Raw genomic sequence first — 5,275 nt, 5'->3', positions numbered from 1 at the left:
GAAATCGGGCAGAGTCTCGTTTGCAGTAGCTCCCAACATCCACGGAGAGTCACTGTGGGTCTACCGAGACCCGGGATGGTCCCCTCCCATCTTCTCCCACGCGGCTCGGGCTGGGCTGGGGCGAGGTTGTCCCCTCTGGAGCTGAAGGCATCTTTGTTTGACACGAATTGGAAGAAGTCTCATTTTTCCATGATGAGAGGCCCCTTTTCGTGGTTGGCATTGCTGCCCCACATCTTTATTTACACCATCAAGCAGTCTTTCTCTTTCTTCCCCCCTGCTGTCCTGCTCCTCTTTCCATCCCAGTAACGTGTCCTGAGTGGAACAAATGAAAACAAGAACATTTCAAAAAAGAGGAGCTTGCACAGAATCACAGAATCATTGCCTTTGCAAATATCCAAGTCTTGTTCAGAGTCAGCCAACTCTGAGTATTACCTGTTACTATTGATTCATTTCTGGGTTTGGGCTGGGGTTCATAGAATCATGGAGTATCCAGAATTGTAAGGGGCCCACAAGGATCATCGAGTCCAGCTCCTGACCTGCACAGAACACCACCAAAAATCCCACCACGTGCCTGAAAGCATTGTCTAAACACTCCTTGAGCTCTAGGGCTTTGTTGCTGTTGTATTTCTTTTAATTACTTTTAAATTCACATGCTATTTTTAGCTGTGCTAAAGGAAAAATAGGGCCAAGTGTCACAACAAAAATTATAGAGAACAGCAATGACTTTCAGGAACACAGCCTATTATTCCTTGAGCTATAACTTTGTTTTGAAGAGCAAAAGAAGGATTTTGTGAGGCTACTGCTTTCCAGGGACTCTCCTGCAGCTCTAAATGGGTTGGTCCCTTTTCCTCTGGAGCATCTTGAACAGAGAGGAGGGGTCCAGCTTTTGATGACAGTGATTTACCAGACAGCACCTGAGATATCTGAGCAAACCATCCACCTGCGAGTGATCCAGTGAACACATCACATTACAGGCCATTTGTTTTGTCTGCTTTGCTGCTGTGTCCAGGCTCTGTTATGTCCATGGGTACCCATCCACGCTGCTTCCAATCCATTCAATACAGCTGTTTCTAGGTGAACCTGCCCCTGCAGAAGCTGTTTCTCCAGCAAGATGCCTTATCACAAACAGCTGGACAGCACATCTGTCACTTGCAGTGCTGGTGAGTGCCCAAATTGTGGAAAGGAGCAGAGCACAGACCCACACCTCTGCATCTCCCTCTTCCTCCTCCCAGATTGGAGAGTGTTGTCTTTTCTCAGGACCTACATTTAACTTTCTTGTGTGGGCTTCTTGAACTTTCTCATGTCAAATCAAAACCTTTCCTTGCAGCTTGACATGACATAATGCCTCGTCCCTGTGAGGATTCCTGTATATTTTACAGAACATCTCCCTACTGTGCACTTTGCCTCCATAAAAAAAGCAAACTTGGTGTTTCTCACCTACGTAGGCATCTATTTGCATGACATTTGTGGGAATATTTTCACCTTCACACCTCTGTCATACGTGGGCACATCTGATGAGTTCCTGTCTTTTGTTGGGACAGTCTGACACAAAGGCACACTGAAGTGGTGGAAAATGGGACAAAATAACCTCAAAATATCCTGCTGCTTTTTTTTCTGGGTAAGTTTTTTTGGTTTTTTTCCTCCGCATCTTCTTTTATGACTGATGTTAAAGGCCTGAGCTTGTTTTCTGTAAGGGTTTTTTCTTAAGAATGGGTTGAGGACATAGGATGCTCTGGAGGAAAGTGGGTGTGCTCTAGTTAGCTGCTTTTCCTAATCCTCAAATAAATACCCTTTATTTCTTCCTCATGCTGGTGGAACTGCAGATTTCATGGAGAGATTTTTTGCAGAGAATGTGTATGGATATGGATTAGTTACCTACCCTCTATGTTGGACTTGGTGATCTTGGAGTGCTTTTCCAATCATAATGATTCTATGATTCTGTCTGACCTGCAACTTACTATTGCAGCTCACAGAACACACTGTCCTGAACAGATTTTTAGTATTCCATTATATTTAAAATGGAGAGAGAGGAAATGGAGGGAGATGAAGTGTGGATAGAAAGAAAAATACTTATCTGCTCTCCTCTACAACTCTATAGGAAGTAAGGCACAGATGGCTACTAGTTCATTTACATACCCTTGTAAACTGAAATATGTTTTATGGTTTGTTTAGTTGCTCCTTTATAAACTGTGTATCTGCTTTTTTTTTTCTTTTTTCATCTGACTTGTAGCCCCCAATAAAATGTGAACTCCTCCTTTTAAACCACGTGTGTACAACTGAAACAGCTTTATGGCTTCTCTGGAAAGCAGCTACTGTAGCTTCTTTGTGTCTGTCTGCAATTGCATCCACCCTTCAGGCGAGTCTGACGTGATGCTGTGGTCTCCAAGGGTCTTGTTTTCTAACTGTGAGCAGAGAACTGAAAATGAGGCCAAGATTGTTAAATGCTTAGTGAAAACAATGGATGCTGGTTTTCAACCCTTTGTAAGTATGCAGTTGATATTCTCAGCATTTCCCCCGATGATAAACAGAAGGATGGATTTTGCGCCCTTTTGTAGTTGCCATTTTCTGAAATTCTTGCTTCCTGTTCACAGAACCAAGGAATGCTTTGGGTTGGAAGGGACCTTAAAGCTCATCCAGTTCCAACTCCCTGTCTTGGTCAGGGACACCTTCCAGTAGATCAGGTTGCTCCAAGCCCTGTCCAACCTGGCTGTGGACACTGCCAGCGTTGTGACTTCCAAACTCAATTCCTACAATGTGTTTGAATTCCTTCAAACTAATGCCTTCAAACCATTCCAGAAACCTCTTGTGGTGCTCATGCCCAGCCACACTGCTTTCCCTGGGGCTCTAAGGATTTCTCCAAGTGCCTGAAATAAACTTCATCCAACTCTTCTTCATCAAATGGTCTCCAGCAGAATCCTGCTACAGCATCCCCTGTGCTGGACCATCTTCCCAAAACAGACTTGGCATCTCTGGCAGAATTTGCCCAGGAGAAGACATCTATTAAAGAAACATACATATATGAAAAAAAAAAAGAACATAAACTTATTTTTCTGGATTAACCCAGTTAATGCATGTGACCAACAGCCCCCACTGAGCCTGACATTCTCAAATTGCAGTAAGATGAGGCACAAAGGGGAATCTTTCTGAAGAAAAAAAGCAAATGTTCATTTGATACCATAGTTTAGCAGCATTTCCTGGGATTTAGGCCATTAAAGCCAACTGCTCCAGGATGTTTAGAGAGTCCTCATGAACACACAAACACAATCTGAGGCTTTGCATACTTTTTCCTATTTTAATAGCCCGGTGTCAACTTTTAAGTCCCCTGTGCTCTCTCAACTCTTATTTATCTAGCACCCAGTTCTTCTACACAGCATTTGCGTGCTTGCAAATTGTTGTTTGCTAACACATGAGGAAGGACTGTTTGGAGTCTCTAGAGTTTTATTTTAAACAGCCCCAAGGTTTTCCCAACCTACAGCACTTTTGAAGCTCTGCCAGGCACAGGCCTCTATCTGTGACGTTGTGGTTTTTCACTAGAGCTTGAGATCCTTTGAGGATGAAGATATCCCAGGGACTCTGCACTGTTTAGATACAGTAGTGAGAAAGCCTGATTCTCCATGAGTTCTAATAATCCTCCTGAAATGGTTGTTCAGACCCCACTAGTGTGGAGACTCTCACTCCAAGATTTATCTCCCACCTGCTCGAGATTTTTCTTCCCAGGATGGGTTTGAGGACACTGGCTTGAAGAAACAGCAGGGATGCTCCAGGGCTCCTATGCTAAGCTGCACAATTCCTTTGTGTCTTTAGAGTAATTAAGGCCATAATTATGAACTTATAAACATTGTACATTCAGTTCCTCAGTCTAATCTTATTGTCTAGAATCAGCTTTTCCATGGTGGCTCAGCTTCTTCTGGACCTGATCTCTCCTGCCTGGCAAAAGTCCTAGAGCTTCCAGTAGAACATTTCTGGGTCTCCTCACTATCATGCAGGGGGTGGCAGAACCATCTCAGGCATTTTGATGCCAGGGAAAGGGAGAGTGCCCTGGGTTTTCCCAGTAGTGCCAGGCAGCACCAATACAAGTTCATTATGTGAACACAAGCAAAAAATTTAAGTTTAGGTTGGATATTAGGAGAAGGTTCTTCCCCCAGAGGGTGTCTGTGCACTGAACAGGCTCCCAAGGGAATGGTCACAGCCTCAAGGCTGCCAGAGCTCCAGGAGCATTTGGACAACACTCTCAGGCATGGGGTGGGATTGTTGGGGTGTCTGTGCAGGGTCAGGAGTTGGACCTGGAACCCTGTGGGTTCCTTCCTGCTCAGAAGATTCCACAACTCTGTGAAAAATAGGTGGACAGAGAGGGGAGAGTATGGCCTGAAACCCTTTCTCCCAGAACCCTTCCCCTTTTACCCATTTCCCAATCCATGCTTTTTGATGCTTTCACCTCTTGCAGCACATTTTTTCCAGGCAGCCAGTCAGGATGGTTGAGTCCCAAAACTTGTTGACTCATGGAGAAGAGCTTTTGCATAGTGAAGCAACTGCATTCCAGCTCCCTGGCAGGTCAGGACCTCAGAGTGGTGGCTGCTGCCTCCGTGGTCTGGAGCACACGGTGGATAATCCCAAGATATCTCTGTGGAGATTTCAAGCCATCTTTAGTTTTGCAGCCCTGGGTAGGGAGGGAAAAGAGTTAAAACACAGAGTTGGTGTCTTTGGGGCTTCGTGGTGCAATACAGCAAGAGCAGCACGACCCAGCTGCATTTGTTTTATTTTGTCACCAGAGAAACGAGAGAAGGAAAAACTTGCAGTGGTGTTTCCATGAAATTAAGAGAAAAAAACCCACATAGTTTATAGAGGAAACCTCATTCCCCTCCCTAGCCTTTTACTAGTGATGGTTCAAAAAAAAAAGGGGAAAAAAAGTGCATTTTTTAAACTTAGTCACATCCTATCCCACCCCACCCACGGTCCTTAATGCCATGTACAGACCTAAGAAAGAAATTTCATTTTTCTTCCTATCTAAACATTTGCTGGAGCCTGGAGGTAGAGCCTACAGCCTTGCCCCTCCCCACCATGAAATGACTACTCTGGCTAAGGTTACAAATAAAATAGAGACTTTCTCTGTTAGATTTCAGCTAACTGCATGATTAATATTCCCTGAAGACATCCTCATTATATTGAACTGTAAATCTACTGGGGGACACTTTTGCAATGACTAATGGGTATAAATAGAAAAGGAAAGGAATTAATTATTGCCTTATTCTGGGAAAAGAGGGGGCTGAAAGGGAGC

Source organism: Lichenostomus cassidix, chromosome 7, assembly GCF_008360975.1.
Source record: "Lichenostomus cassidix isolate B80296 chromosome 7, HeHo_3.0, whole genome shotgun sequence".
NCBI classification, from domain to species: domain Eukaryota; kingdom Metazoa; phylum Chordata; class Aves; order Passeriformes; family Meliphagidae; genus Lichenostomus; species Lichenostomus cassidix.
Note: the sequence above shows the minus strand (reverse complement) of the source record.